This window comes from Pundamilia nyererei, unplaced genomic scaffold (assembly GCF_000239375.1).
Source record: "Pundamilia nyererei isolate P.nyererei 1_Seehausen unplaced genomic scaffold, PunNye1.0 scaffold00126, whole genome shotgun sequence".
In the NCBI taxonomy this organism is placed as follows: domain Eukaryota; kingdom Metazoa; phylum Chordata; class Actinopteri; order Cichliformes; family Cichlidae; genus Pundamilia; species Pundamilia nyererei.
In genome coordinates this window covers 307607-324451 of record NW_005187527.1, presented here as the reverse complement: position 1 = coordinate 324451, position 16845 = coordinate 307607, and the positions used below count along the sequence as shown (strand labels likewise).

Below are 16845 nucleotides of genomic sequence, written 5' to 3'. Positions count from 1 at the left end.
AACTGGCAACCCGGAGTCAAAGATCACGTCACGAGCAAGCCCGAGCTGCTTTGGACTGTGATGAGTGTGTAAGCACAAACGATGACTCCGGGGGCTATGTGGCATTGCCACAGCAAAGCACACGCACCCACCCATGACCAGAAAATGTCATTCCCATTTTCTTTTTAAATAATAGATGAGCGAGTCTTTCAGCTGCAGCTCTCTTTGGTTCGAGTCACGTGCTAGCATATAGCTTTTCTTGACCCGACACATTTTCTTTTCATTTATAATAATCCATATGTCTCAGTTCACTGATCCAACATGCAGTCAGTCACACGTGCGTTATCTGCCAGGCTTATTAAATTAAAGCAACACAGAAGGGAATAGCAGAACCCAAAACAGTTGCTTTCCCCCATCCTCTATAAGACTTCATGATATTCTACCTCTAAGCTGTGGAAAATTTTAAAAAAAAACCCCACTGTGTGCATGTGTCCCTGGCAAACACCTTCACACTGAATGTGAGTTGAAAAGACCCTTTGAGCAAGGACAGGTGACACCTTAAGCTGCTGATGGAGTGTGACATCCTGCAAGAAATGATGCTCCTTTCTTTCCTAATGACCCTCCCATAGTCAGACTAGTCTCTCTCATCAAGCTAATTTGTAGTGTCATTTCCTGCCCTCAGTAGTATCACCCCCTGCCCTCGGTTTTCACACATTAGATACCTTAATGCCATGGCCCCAGTCATTTTTATAACATTTGAAAAATAGTTAATGTGTTTACCCACACTAGTATTTGACACTACCACTATATTTATCTTTCTGGGAGAAAAAAAATTCAAAAGAATTTCAAGGCTGAGTGGATGAAGAGAAGCAAGAAATGAGCTGTGATAAGAGTTGCAGAAATAATACAGGCAAACCTCCTCAAACTGAAACAAATTGTTCTGCAAAAATCAACAAAAACAGTATTTTGAGATCTACCTGTTGTGAGATATATATATATATATATATATATATATATGGAGAGAGAGAGAGAGAGAGAGAGAGAGAGAGAGAGATAATGATACATTATTTGCGACCCTTGCTTTTTATCGTGTTTTCAGTAATGAGCATACAGAACAGGGTTGACTTTTTTTTTTTTTACATCAATAAACTGACGACAGCTCCCACCTACTCAACAAGCAAACAGGAGATGATCTGCTGAGACTTGTGTTTTGACAGTAGCGACAGAAAACACACGCTTTGATATAAATGACCATGGTGAAGGTACAGTATCAGTATGTTTGTTATAACTGAGGAGTTGCACTGCTCGTGCAAATTCTTTGCAGCTGCTGAAAATACATTGCGGTTTTTGTCCCAGTCATGGAACGCTAGACAAGCTCTTCATCCTCTTGAGGATATTTGACAGCACATGGTAGGTTGCCTAACCAGTCTAGATGGGTTATATGGATTTGGAAAAGGTATTCGACCACATCTTTCAAGGTGTCCTAAATGGGGGGTGTTCTTCAGTATGGGATATCAGACCCACTGTTGCAGACTATCTGGTCCCTGTACAACCATTGTTGAAAGATTGTTGAAAGCTTGGTGCACATTGTCAGTAATAAGTCAGACTTACCAGGCCTGGCCTTTGTCACTGATTCTGTTCATGATGTTTACTGATAGAATGTGTAGGCATGTCTGTGGAGGATGTCCAACCAGACATCGCCTGATGGCCTCGGGATCTCATCTCTACTCTACTCATCCCTTGGCTTCATTGAGCGATGAACTCCAGCTCAGACGGCTTTGCAGCTTATGAAGCATCTTGCATGACAGGTAGAACATCAGAGTCTGAGGACATGGTTCTAAGGGACAAAAGGGTAGCATTTCCACTCTGGGTGAAGAACAATTTACTGCCCAAAGTGGTAAAAAGGGAGCTGAGTGTCAGTTTACCAGTTGATCTAGATTCCTATTCTCAACTGTGGTCAGGTACTCAGTAGTGACTGAATGAATGAGATTGTGGAAACAAGTGGTGGAAATGAGTTTCCTCCAGGGTTCAGCCTTAGCCTTCGCTCAGTCATTTGGAAGGAGCTCAGAGAAGAGCCGCTACCACATCGAAAGGAGTCAGCAGAGGCGGTCTGGGCATCTGCCTTGTAGATTCCTCTTAGCTAAGGTGTTGCAGGCATTCATCACTGGAGAAAGCCTAGGGGCAGACTCAGGGCATGCTGGGTGGATGGATGTACGCATCACACATGGTAACACTGGCAATGGAAGCAACTCAATGGTTTTATCAATATCTGCTAGCTTATACCTTATATTAAAATGAATAAATACAATAAATAAATAAATAAATATTTTAATGATCAAACCAGTTGCTTTGAAATGATGAGCCATGTGTGAATTGTCTCTACTGAGACTGATAATGAGACACAATTCATATCATCTCCCGTCACGTACATGTTCCCATTACTGGTAAAACACACAAGCCATGATATTGTTTTAGACCAGGTGCCATTTCCACCCTCATCATAATTGTGCAAATCCTCACTTTCTGCTCGGTAGAAGAATTGAGGTAATATAATCAGTCATAAAAGGTGCCACAACAAGCAATATTACTGAGACACACCAAGTAAATCAGATTGATGCTTTCAGTAGAGAAAAAAAAGTAAAAGATTTCAGGTGAAAATGAAATTCTGGTCGCGATTCACTCTCCCTCCCTCTCTCTTTTTTACTTTTCTTTGTACTGTCTATTTCTCATGTCAAACAGCTTCACTCAGCCGCTACTAAAAACAGACAATATTGACACCTCCTCTCCCGCAGCAAATGGACAGATTGATCGAAACCAGAATAAATGTGGAATTGTTGCAGTCGCATTGGGATTCGTCTCTGAAAATGTAACTCTGTTACAAGGGGAGAATGCAGGCAAACAGAGATAAAAACAGAACTAATAAACAGAAACTGTCTGTAGTTTAATACACAGTGGAAAGAAACAGAAGCCAGGGTATGTCATCAAGCAAGACAGATTGACAGAGTCATCACCGGCTAAAACTCAGGGCTTTCACAGCCATACCCAGAACCTGTTTGTAACATCTTATTTCCAGCATGTACCCAGAGGCCACTTCTGTGTTCCTCAGAAAGCTGTGCTTTGCAGCCACGCTAGCATGAACCCCCTGATGGCTGGCAGAGCCCTCTGATCTGGCTGCTCACACTCTAGTCCACACTCCCGGGATCGGGGATAAAGGACCCTTTTCTCTTCTCAACCCAGTTTTTCTCCCCTCTCTCTCTCCAGCGCTTTCCCCCCAACAACATTTGTTTTAACTGCCTGCCTCAATCACTCACACTTTTTTTTTTAACTCCTTCCTTTCCTGCTCCTCCTCTCACACTTGACACCCCCCCCCACCCCCACCCCTTCCCCTTTTCGACTAGCCACTGAGTGCACCCAAGGCTTTTGTGTGCAGAGTGGCTCTTTATTGAGTGTCCCGCTGGCTGATAATCTCTGTTTAGTGGTTATCGCCCCTCCACACCAGGCCCATTAATTAGGATTAATAGTTGAAGAATCAACTTTTAAGAATGCACTCGCGTAGCAACGGGGCCACGGTTATGAGACGCCACTTGTTTGCACGCGTCCTCTGACTGTGTTTTTATGAACGCGTGGACGGGTATTATTTGCGCGTTTGTCAGCGCAGCTAATCAGGGGGAGCCAGTTGTAAGTGGTATGTCTGCGGTTTATCTAGTCGATGATGTGGCGGGTGAACAATGGTGCCAGAAACAATGAACGGGGGAGCGGTGTCAGCCGAGATTGCAAATGTCTCACGAGCAGGGAGCCCTCTCGGATGTCAGATCACCATATTGTAGGGCTAATGAGATGGCGACACACTGTACACAAAGGTGCTGTAAAATCCTTTCTCTGTGATGGCTGGCTCGCTGTGACATTTCAGCAGGGGTCATATTGAGGTGAAACACAAAGACAAGGTCTTCTGAGAAAATAAGGCAGAATTGGCTTTAGAAACAAACCCTACAAACTCGGTTTTTCAGCGTTACGCAAATAGCATTGTCAAGTTTGGTGACACAGTCTGTTTTGTTGCTATTTCTAGCCGGTGTAATCTACATCGTGGGTGTAAACACGTTCGTTTCTTGACATGCACAAGTGTTCTTTTAAATTTCCATCCTCATTAAAAGCTACGGGCTCATTTGCTGTGAGAAGCCCCAGTGAAATAAACTCCAAATATTTGCGCGTGGCATCAAAAGGGGCTTACATTGCAGACAGCACGTCCTCAAACAAATATTGGCGAAAATGTTGGGGAGGGATTTTGTTAATTGATGCTGTCCTCTTCCCCTTTTAATCACATAAGCCCTGGATGAATCTTAGTTTAATTCGCTGATAGAATGCCTCTTTTTCCAGCCTTCCTCCAGCTCGTGCTGAAAGCTGAAGGGATCAGGCCTAATCCAAACCGCCACCCCCACCCATCCCTGGGTTCTTCCCCAACGTCCCGTGGCTGGTCAAGTTCGGCCTGCTCGGGAGAACAGAGGAAGAACAAGGAAGCTGGCAGGCGGAGGTGGGGGACTGTTTGTCGGACCTGGTTATTCCGCTCCGTGGATCCCATCAGGCGAGTCGTGACATGTCTCGTCTGAGGGCACGTCCCACCTGAGTGCCGTGAAGGGGGGGTTAGACTCGGCGAAGGGGAAGAGTGTTATTACTGTCTCATCTGGTCACACTCAGTTTGCATCTCTGGAGTAGTTTGTTATATGAAGTCTGCCTGTGCCTTCTTTTTTAGTAAGTGGTCAGCCTACCTCTGCAGCATTTTATCAAATGTTCTCTTTGTTTGCATTGACTGTTAAATGAAAACGGTTCAAACTAAGATAAGCGTATCACCCCAAAGGCTTACAGCAGCAGCTCAATTTCCCGTATTCCCCCCAATTTCCATATTTTCTCGTCTTCATTCAACAGTTTTTTGGGTTTTTTTTTTAGTTCTCCAACTCTCCATTTAATAAACTGTGTACCTTTTTAATTTAGAAACGTTTAACCTCTTTATAGCCGGCAATACAAATTTGTCAACTCACGCAGAATTTACAACAAGCTAAACCTCTCAATTTGCATCATTTCTGGGAGTCCTCCAAGCTCCAAGCATTAACCGTTTCTTTGATTAACACCAGTGCAAACGTCCTCCCCCCAGCCCGTTTGGCACTATGAATGCATTGACACTACAAATAGCGGTAACTCAAGACCCCAAGGGAAAATGGTCCTCTGAAAAGCTTGATGTGGTTAGTATCTAGACTTACCGAGTTTCAATCAGTGACTTTTGTTTGCGTGCCTGTAAATTCGTCACCAGTAAAGGAAGAAGCCCACGTGATAAAGGGAAAGAGGGAGGAGGACTGGTTTAAACAGCATCCCATTAGCGAGAGAACGAGAGTAAAGATAAGTGTACAGCGTGACAACTCATGCATGTAAATGTGAAGGCAGTCAAACTGATTTGCATTGTTTTGCTTTTGTCAGCTCCAACAAACATGTAGCACACGTGCACCGGTACCAGCTCGTATCTACCTTTGTCAGACATGTTTGCATGCATGCTTTCGCCTGTGCGCTACAACACATGAACATTTATGCTGCTGTTTGTATTTATATTCACTTGTCTCACGGTGACACCCAGATCATAGCATGAGTGTAGCTAATTACAACCAGTGCTAAACCTCTACCCTTTCTTAGCTACCAACACAGGGCCGTTTACTCCCTCGTGTCATATTCTCTGAACCCCTCTGTTTGACCTTACTACAGCTGTCTCCCTCATAAACCATATTCCACAGTACCGCTGCTACCTCTGCTGCTGTTGTTGTTGTGGAATGACCTTTCTTTAAGACTGTGGGGAGCCCATTTTTTTTGTTATTTACTTTTAAATACATTCTCTTTAGTGAGCAAAATGGTTCCTGCAGTGACAAATAAGATGCCACCGAATAAAGAAAAATAAAGGTTGGAGTGATGAATCATATTTGTTTACATTGTCTGAAGAGCAAAGTCTTTTGAATCATTTATTTTACGACATTTAAAGAACAACAACAAGAAGAAAAAAAGCTTTCATTTCAGTCCACATATGTTTTTGAAATTGGGAACATTTCCAGCTATGATTAATATTGTTTTTATATGTAAACAGCATTATTGGATTTAGCCGTTAGCATGTGGAAACAATATACAGTGCATTTTGGAGTTGGTGTAGCTTTTAGGATATAAAGCAAATGGTGGCGGGTACCTGTGCGACAGGTGAAAACTTTAAATTGACCACAGCAGTATGTTTCCTCAGCATGCACACACACTGCACCCGGCTATATGCTCCCATCATGTGGCAACATATGCCGGAGCCAGGAGGCAGCTTCACATTTAGTTACTTTGATATTGCTATCGTAAACTCCATATCCTCCTGCCCACATGACTCCACAGACAAATCGAGGCAGGCATGTGACAGTCTAAGTGTTCCATATTTAAAGGATATGTCAGAGTTTGTGCGTGTAGTTGTGCGTGAGTGTGTGTGTGTAAATGTGTTGGAACAGAAAGGGTTCAAGTTGACAAACTGCAGACGCCAACATTACGAGAGTGAGAAAGCAAGCGCATGTGGTAGTGGAGGGGGGAGGCTGAACAAAAAGGGTGGAGGATAGAAGAGAGTCGGGGTGAAGCAGAGGGGAGGGGTCTAAATCTGTGAGAAAACGTCTAATCCCTGGATTGCTGAAGCTTCGGAAATCTTGGAAATAGATTAGGAGCTTCGCTGGCCCAGCCGCCTTTAATAAGAAGGCCCGTTTGGCTCCAAAGTCATGGCACAGCACTTGCATAATGTGCAGAGCCGCCACTTCTTGTAATTATCGTTTCCCCTATTTGGAAAATGATTCAATAAACACTGATCCGCTGTGTTCTGCGCATACTGACAAGCTGTGGATGGAACACGCAGAGACCCCGGTACATGTGCGACACCCGCTCCGGCCCGGCCACTAATCCAGATACGGGAGGAGGCTGAGGGGCACGCTAATCGAATGAGAACCGACTGTATCGACGGGAGAATCTTTGTGCATCTTCTCTCGCACCGGACAGCCACTGAGGCTACTGATACATTTAGAAAGGCCCGCCATCAGATAAAAAAAAGTTGCAACGCTGCTCACGACTTTATCTGCCTTCACACATCAGCAAACTTTGGTCCTTTTTTTTCTTTTCCCTTTTTGCACACTCCGCCACCAACGTTGCCTCTGATATCATTTCTGGAATGCGCAAGCATCGAGGACCCGTGGTGGGGAGCGACTGAGGTCATCTTCATCTGTTTGATCACAGTAGGATTACATTTCCCCCTTCCAATGAGCTTTGGTGTTTGAGACCATATAGTTCCTGTTCTCAGACCCTCAGAGAGGCAAAAGTGTTGAAACACATATTTGATCTGGGTCTGCTGAACACAGGGAGGAAAGTTTCTTCATTCCTGCCTTTCATTCACACTTCAAAGTGAAGTATGAATAAAACACTGAACAGATATCATCATCAAGTTGCGTTAGCAGCTGTTGCATTTTAGTGCACAGATCTGCCAACGCAATAAAACTACAGTATAACCGATAAACTTGTTACAGTACGCGGTCACAGTGCGAGATTTGAAATAGCAACAACCTGAGCGAGTACAAATGCCATTCTCAAACAGACTTCAAAGTCTGTTGGGCCAATAAATAACTTCACCTTCCTATCGTTTTTGACACAAGGACACAAGGGTGTGGTTTTTGGCATGAGTAGATGGTCAGAAATAAATAAAGCTGTGGCAAAAAAAAAAAAAATGTAATCACAGTTATGTTTTACTGCGTACACCTCCCACCCCTCTTCCCCCTCCCCCTGATGATTTCAAAGCTCTTATTTGCACATCCCTGATGTAACTTCAACATCAGCAGCAATTTCAGCGAATGAGTTTAGCATTTCAAGAATGACCCTATTACCAGACACTGTGTCAGCCAAAATCCCTCGCAATTCATTCTCATCTATTGACACATCTAAAGCACCAGTGGACGAGGCTCCACGACCATAATGGACATGTCAAAATGACAAATATTAGCTCTCCTTTCCCTCAATCAATTAAGAAAACTGGTCAATGGGAGTCTATTAATGACAGAATCTGTGATTCAGGGTCCTTTAACAAAAAAAAAGATTTTTTTACTCCAGTATAAATAACTGTCTTCTTTCGGTTTTGCTCTCCTGGCTGCATACTCTCTCTATTTCTCGCTCTCTTTTTGCCAAAATGAGGGTAATGTGCTATGAAAGGTATCCCAGATTTCACACCTTCTGGGGTCCTTGGAGATGGAGAGACCAGCTGTCCATATCACAGCACCCGTGTTCCTGGCTACCCCCGGCCAGAGAGAGCCACAGGCAGCCAGAGAGGCAGATACAGAGTGAGAGAGAGAAAAAAGACAAAGAGAAAAGAAGCCAAGAGGTATTAAAAAAAGACCTAATCAACTAGATTTTACCTGGTGGAGACAAGAACACTTCAAAGGCATGTAGGCATATAAACCATCTACTCAAACAGATAGTAGATCGGCATGTCGTGTGAACACGTACGGCTAAGCCATCTCATTGACGCATGAAAATTCAAACTCTTTTACTTGCTCTTTCAGTCACACACACACACACACACACGCGCACACACTTGAGAGCCTGAGACGAGCCAGGTTTGCAAAACGCTAGAGAAAAGAGTGACCTAAGCATCCTGGAAATAGCGTTAAATCTGGCAATATCATGGATCAGAACAACTGGGGCCAGCTTGCACCCATTCTGTGACATTACCCTTGCTCAAAAAAAACCAAGTAAAAATGTCTAAAGTAAGATGTCCTTTCACTTCCTTTGTGAAACTGCCCATAAAGCTCTCCCCCACCCGCACCCAAACACCAATCGTAAATGCGAGCGCCATAACACTAGTGTGGTGTACTGCTGTAGGGTGCAATTTTCCATAGACTTGCTCTATATTGCCTTGTGAGAAAGCTGGATCAAAATGGTATGGTTTCACTTTGGAAGCCAGAATATCATTGTAGAAATAATCATAGCAGGAATTTGGTTTCAGCCTGCTATTGTATGCATGTCACAGAGGTGCACCTCTGCAGAAACCTTTTGTGTGTACACTTTCCATATCTTAAATGTCAGTGACACAAAAGTTGAGACAAAGAATTGATTAAAATGTAATTACCAAAGAAGATTGATAACATAAGGGGTTTAAATTTAGCTGCAGTGCTACATGGGTAAGTATAATATTTAAAAGTCTAACTTCAACAGTGTTTCTACAGCCTGTGTACAAATATATTAAGGCATTTGCTGTCAAATTGGAAAGAAAAACTATCAAGTCTGAGAATCAAAAGCAGGATTTATGATCATTATCAATTGTACCCAGGCAGCACGGTGGTACAGTGGTTAGCACTGCTGCCTCACAGCAAGGGGGTTCTATCTATGTGGAGTTAACATGCTCTCCTGAGATTGTGGGGGTTCTCTCTGGGTACTCCAGCTACCTCGCACAGTCAAAGACAAGCGAGTGTTAGGTTACCTGGCAATTTAATGGTATGAATGTAAACCTGAAAGTCCATTTACCATAACTGGACCGTTTGTTTTCTTGTTGAGCATAAAATGAGGAAAACATTTAATGTTAGCCTAGCAAAAACAACATATTTTGCTACTCTGCTAAGCCAAGCTAACCTGCTTGGGAGTGTTTTTCTTATCTAACTCGCGACAAAAAACCCCTAATTATTACATTTCCTAAAACATTACTGCTAAATCGTTACTTTTTTGTTATCGCGCGTACTCTGACAACTCGATATTCTCTGTTGTAACCTACCAACAGCACTAGCATAAATCAGTTTGGTGTAAACCAAGTGCAAAGCTAACTGACAGAGGTGGGTACATCAATCCAAATACGGATAGCATCGATACCAACTCTGGTATTGGTACTGGATGGATACTAGCGCGATACGATAAGTATCCTGCTAGTGAATTCTGTAAAATAAATTATTCAATTTTTGGAAAACATATACCTCAAACATGCACTGTGAAAAATATCTGAACTTTTTCCATTGACTGTCAAGTCTGTTTTATTTATAGCTTATAGCACATTTAAACAAGCTGACCCAATACTTGGTATCAGATCAATACTAAAATTTACAGTATTGCACAGCTCTACTGACCGAGGACACTGAAATCATATTTGGTTGCTATTAAAGCATTTCTGACTGCCGAAGCGTCAAGTGTGTCCCCATATTAGCCGCTAGTGCGCTCATAGCCTCGCATATTGTTAGACAATAAAACAACACACAGGACAAACTAGATTGATCCGTCACTCAGTGAAATGTGTGTAGTTTTACGACTAATGACTTTAAAATACGAGTAAGGGCAAAGCCTTTGGAAGGTGATCGCTCTGCACGCTATAACCTTCCTTTGAGTCGTAAATAGTCACATATTACGTTTTCAAAGTAGCGGTTTCTCAGAAGGCTAGTCATCTGAATGTGTGTGGAGATCACTGGAAGTAGTAGCCCTAAAGGTTTTCACCTGAAGGGAGCAGGGCCATTTATTGATTGAGGAGTGTTCATTGAACTATATCAGTGAATGATTGACTGCATGCTAATCCCGCCCATGAGTGCGGTTCAGTAGCTTCATTTTACCCCTCACTGCGTTCTGGTGGTGATCATTTATGCTTCATTTCTGACAACACATTTTCTATGTGAGAAAATGAGAAAAAGAGGGAGAAAAACCTATTTGCTGCACTTTAAATCACGAGGATTAAGTGTGTAAGTGAGTGAGAGAGTGAGAGAGAGAAAGAGCGAGCACAATACTATTCCAATCTCAAGTGCCAGAAATACTGAACAAATAAGCCACAGCAATTTATTCCAAAACAACACAAATCTTGTTCTTTTTTGTTCAAATGAGCGTTGTGGTTTTCAGGCTTGTGAAAAGGAAGACTATAGAACAAACAGAGCTAGAAGACAAGGAAGCAATGCCAACATCCCTAATTATATGCTATTCATGTTCTCTCTCATCACTTTGCAGCGGAAACAAGAGCTGATGTAGCCGTTTTGCGGACAGCTAATTGTGTGAGCAACAGCGTGCGCTGCCAATGCATGAGTAACTCTCCGAGGCTATTTCTCCGTGCTGGAAAATAAAACAAAATTCAGCACGAGGATTTAGAGGCTCAGAAAACATTTAGCATTATTGCTACTGTAGCTCATTAGCAGTTGCTCTGCAGCACAACACTTGGTCTGTGCACAGAGCGCCTGGTTGTTTCAATCACCTGGGGTGCTGCCTCTGAAAGGCCCGTGGCCACAGAGGCTTGCCTTTCATATCTGCACCAATTGTTGTGGCTATTTTGATTCCCCGGCTGCTCAGGCCAAACGGCCTGCTGCTTATTCCAGTCACACACCCTCCTGGAGCCTGATAGAAGAGGAAGCCATTTTGAAGGAGTGGCCAGTCTCAGTGAAATGAAAAATGTCTGGTGACTCAGTAAAAAGAGCAATAAAAGTAAAAAGCCAATTACCAATATTTATGTTCTTTTCTTGCCCTTGTCTGTTTCTCTTGTTGTTGTTTTTCGTCTAAGAGCGTGTCCCGTCAAAGTCCTTTGTCTGGGGTCCGGTTGGTTGTTGGTCACACATAATGACAAGTGAGTCTCTGAAGTCAGTGTGATCCTTGGGCTCTCTCACTACCCCTGCAGTGTGACGGGGCACCGGGTCCAGGATCCTAACCCGAGACTGCCAGAGTCTTTAAGTGGCTTTGAGATGGGAGAAGTGATAGAGGCTAAGCCCTTAATAGCCATTTCTCTGTAATCTTTCCTATGAAAGGCTAAACTATGGGGGTATTGATTTGTTTGAAGAGGAGGAGAAAAAAAATGGAGGAGCGTATGAGAAAAGTACTCCATCAGGACGGGACATCTTGAAATGTGACAAAGCTGATCGTCGGTCCAGGAGATAAGCTCAGATTGAGCCCATTTTATCCGATAAACGCTGCACAGTTTGCTCCAAGAGAGCAAAACAAAGACAAACTCATCAAATCCAAGTTGACAAGACTCACAAACACTGGTGGTCTTTCTGTCTCTTTTTTTTGCCACTCTTTACTGTCTCTACCAAGTCTGCAATCTAACACAGTGTCGGTCACATCAAAGGCTTTTTTTTGTGTGTGTGCCTCCACTGCGTTGGCTTCAAGCTCGAGTCAGGCGCTCCGGTTAACAGCGCATCCATTGTCATGAAAACTGCACACAAACGCTGAGAGGAGGCTGGGAAGTAAATGTGCCACAAGTGTATGTGCCGGGAATGCTAAAGTGTCATAAGTCTGTTTGTGACAATGTTAGGGAGATGAGTGCTTTTTCGAATGACGCTAAGCAACACTCCATGCTATATCTCACTGCCCATGCCAGCGCACATTTCCCCATAGATACAGCCCTCGAGGATATGGTAATTGAGCTATTATTAGATACGGCAGCGGCAGAAGTGTTCTCTTTGTAGTTGCAGAGAATACATATTTCTCCATTTGATCTGTTTAAGGGAGTCTACAGTATATCTACCTGATTTAAGGACCTACATAGTGTCACCCTCTTACATGTGGTTTCCACGCTTGAACATTTAAGGACTAATAATTCTGCAACACCAGAATCTGGACCTGTTGTCAGCATAGAAGACACATCTCCTCCCAATGTTGGTTCATATGTCGCCCGAGGGAGGGCAGGTGGCCTCAGCCATATTTTTGGGCTTTGTGTTTGTGGTCACTTCACCTGGTCCTCCGCCCATTTCTGCTACTGAACGCTGAAGCTCTCGTCTGGCCAAAGCTCATACTTGACATAATACCTTGGCTATAATTAAAGCAGCCATTCTTTTTAATAGCCTTGCTGTACGCCAGTGACTGGACAAAGGGTTTTCTTTATGTCATTATCAAAAAGTAAAGAAAAATACATCAGGAAAAACTCTTTGGGCTCTCCTTGCAAGCAGAATATCATCATAAAGACACACACAGCATTGTTGTTTTCTCAACCAGCTGTAAAGGCAACAATTTTCATGTCATCTAAGATAGTTCTCTCGCACACGCACACTCCCAGACAGCTGTAAAACGACCACACTCGCGCACACTTGTGCAGTCAGAAAGTGGTATGTGTGTGTGTGTCTCTCTTGCCTCTGCTTTCCTGTTTTCTTTCTTCCCAGCAGTCATTAACCCTTGTGTAGAGTTTATCTTCCACACACAAGGTTCTTGACCCTTTGACCACCAGGGGTTATTCATTACCACATGTGTGTGTGTGCATGCGGACGTGTGTGTGTGTGTGTGTGTGTGTGTTTGTGTCTCTGCTGCGAGGCTGTGTCAGGAAGCAATTGTCTTTCCAGCAGCTGCCAAACTGAGACTAGTCCTGTCAATAGGCTCAAATGAAAGCCATTGAGTGGACTTTCAAAGGGAATTTGAAATGAGTCATTTATCATTTACAGCTCGCTCACCTATAGGAAGCGACCACGTTAAAAGTGAATTAAAAAGAAATATTAATGAAAGTTTTAGAGGAATTAAATACGTGTGAAGCTTATTTGCAGCCCTTTGAGGCGCTGCAGGAAATAAAGGCTTACATATTTATAACTTTTAAAAAAGGTGTCCAATTAAATTTTAAAAAACAGGTAAATGGACACAAGAGGCGAGGGAGTCGTTACTCTCATTCATGTATAGTCATGTGTGCGAGCCAGTGGCCGGTCAAAGGTTGAGTGTCTGTGTGGTAAAAGTCCACACTGGCCTTAGTCTGTCTAAGTTATTGGCTAACAGGCTGCTTGGCTCTGAGAACTATCCTCCCACAGACGTCACCAGCACCAGGCTTATGCAAACATTATAGTGGAGTGATGAACACACGCGCGCGTACAGTGCACTCGTACACGGAGGTGGAGGAATACCAGCCAATTACACAATCGCACACCACTAGACGTGAGAGGGAAGAAAATCATTCACACTCGCTCCTCCCGCCTACTTTCTCACTTATCTCTCTCTCTCTCTACAAACTCAAACATCAGAAATTTCATCCTGCGCAAACCTTCACACGCGCCTGCACACAAACACACACGCACACACACTGTGAGCAGGACAGAAAAATCAATACTGATCATGGGGCCAGCTGTTTTGGGCCCATCACTCCACTGTGATGCCGAATGTGAGGTGATTCATGACAGGAAACGCTTTCCCACTCCCACGCCTCACAGAACGACAAATCCCTCTCTTTTTCTCACCCTTCTATTCCTCGTGCACGCGCTCTCTCTCCCCCTCTCTCTCGTGTTCTCTCACAGGGTCCAGGGTGATGAGAACGACACTGCACAGAAGGGGTCTTTATGCAAATTAGATCAGCGATCCCACCACACCGGCGCCCACCCCGCGTCCCCCAGCTCATTTGCAAATCCATGCGTTATGGATAAAACAACCTGACCAGAGCTGGTGGGCTGGAAAGAGGTGCTTAATGCAGACTAAGTGAAGATGCTGAGAGAGAGAATGGATGACCTCCCCCTTACACCTTCCTTTTTCCCCCTGCTGGGTAAAGAATGCACATCAAAATCAAGCAATAAGCCACGAGAGGCAGTCCTTAAATGTTGGCCCTTGTGGATAACAGCTTCTATAAAACAAAAGCAAAAAAGGAAAAAAAATGGGTGTAATATAAAACAAGGACATAATCTTTTATTTTTCATCCGTAATATTTGAATGGACGCAAACTATTATTGTCCCACGGAGCAGTATAGTTATAGTACCGGCATAAGAAATGATTTCTGGTTAGTGCATTAATATTTAAATCAACTATTATGTGGTCAAAGGTGTGCGTTTACTGGGCGGTTTACAGCGGATTCAAACGTGACTAGCCCATCAGATTAGACTTAAAGGAGCCTTACTATCCGTTTCTACTTGCTTCCTCGAAGCTGGAGCTTTTTTTTTTTTTAGGTTTGTGTGTTTCGTCGTTGTGTGTTAGAATGTCAATGAGCCTTTGTCTTGTTACCCATACAAAGCAGCAGCACCGAAACATAAATACGGGCTTTGAGGTGCGCTCATGACAATGTCAGTATATGTTGAAAATATCAGTTCAGGAAGAAAAGAAAGCAACAGCAAGTCTGTCTAGTGTAACACACCAGGTTTGTAGACACACACACACAAACTAAATCACCTGGAAATGGCCCATTGTTTTCTTAGCACCGCAGTGTGATGCACAAACACACACTCGCACGCACACACATACACACGTACACACACTCCTTTTGACATTTGGTGATTGTTTGTTTTGGTCGACTTCAGGCATCAACCGTACCCGTGGCGATGACTCTGTTTTGGGTCCTGACTTGTCACACTGTGTGAGAGGCGTCAGGAGAAATGCCCGAGGCCAAAACTGGCCCTGTTTAGCCCCGCAGTATGCCCGTTTGTAATTGGCCAAAACACCAGGCGGCCTGTGGCCATTTGTCAGTTTGAATAATTGATACAGGGAATGGTCACACTGGCAAACATGCTGGCACTTTTAGTTCGCGTTCACATGCAGGCGTTCTCCTCATTTTTAATTTTTTTCCCCCCCAAAGCTCGACGCAATAATTTCGCGTTCGGTTTCAATGTCGTGTTATGAATTATTTATTTCGTTTCATACAGATTAACATCTAAAAACACAGGCCCCGCGTACCATTAGTCCAACTAATCAATTATGAGATGTATAGAAATGAGTGCAGATAAAAAGAAAATGGAGATTAAATTGCCAGTCAAATTAACTGCTTCTTGTAAGGGAGGAGAAGATGAGATTCTTGTCTGCTGCCTGCTCGTTAATACAGGCTTCATTAATGGCATGTTTTTCATGGTGTCACTCTTTAAAAATCATGAGGCATTAAAAAAAAAATCTCTCTCTTTAGCAGAGGCTGATCATCCAGTCAAAACTGTCTAAATTTTAAAAATCGCTCAAAACCCCTGTTCCACCCTCCCTCCAACCCTTCATTCTCTGACATGCCCTTTTCATGCTGCACAGTCAAGAGAAGTGATAGTTTTGATGAGTGCCTTTTGTTTTATTCACATTTTCTCCGTTTCTTCTTCTTTTTTTCCCCCTCATGTCCTAATTAACTCCCTTTTGTTTCACTGTGTTTTCTAAATGAGTGCTGTGATTCTCTATCTCGGTGTTATTTTTGTCACTAATAAATGAAGGTTGAGCATGCGTTGCCTTGTAATTAGCTGGAGGAACAATGCAAGACTGCAGCATTTTTGGCCTTGGTTTATTTTGGTGTGGCTCGGAGTAGGAGAGACAAAAAAAGACAGACAGCTAGAGAGAAGCAGAGAGGAAGCACAGCCAGAACCCCCTGTAGAGAGAACATAAGCTGCGTTGCAGGACTGCAGAATATGCTGCCTTGCTTCTAATGCCAGATTAGTGATGGCAAACCATTGTATTGTGTGCCATGGCATCAGCATGAGATCGGTGTGCATGTATACAGCCTAATGAATCTGTCACTAAGTTTGAGGCAGTTGGGATTGTTCTGGAAATACAATCACGAGCTTAAGCATTCCTGGTCCTGTGCCTTTTTATATGGATTATTATGAGGGTCTTATAGGTTGCTGTGTGTTTATTTTTTCAAAACTTTAACACTGGCAGTGAGGTATTGTACTTCTGTTTGTCCTAACGACTGACTGTTTAGACTGGAAACAGTCAGTCGGGTTTTTTTTAATCTTTGGTTTAAATCATTGTCAATGTACAGAGGAGGTACAACAGTGAGTGTCTACAGTCATCTGTAAAACATGGTGGAGGCTTTATCATGGTTTGGATCTGCATTTCATCCAGTGGTGTTGGCGAGCTTGTCAAAATTGATGAAATTATGAACACAAAAAGGCATTATCAGATTTTGATCCACCCTATAATACTCTGATTCAGCATGACAATGATCCCAAACACACTGTCTGTGC

The 16845-nt window shown here is 43.3% G+C and overlaps 1 protein-coding gene across 2 annotated transcripts in view; it reads right to left on the bottom strand.

Annotated features, from left to right (window-relative positions):
• The window catches only part of ppargc1a (peroxisome proliferator-activated receptor gamma, coactivator 1 alpha), a 297332-nt gene that overhangs the window by 54349 nt on the left and 226138 nt on the right, over positions 1–16845 (bottom strand). The window lies entirely within an intron of this gene.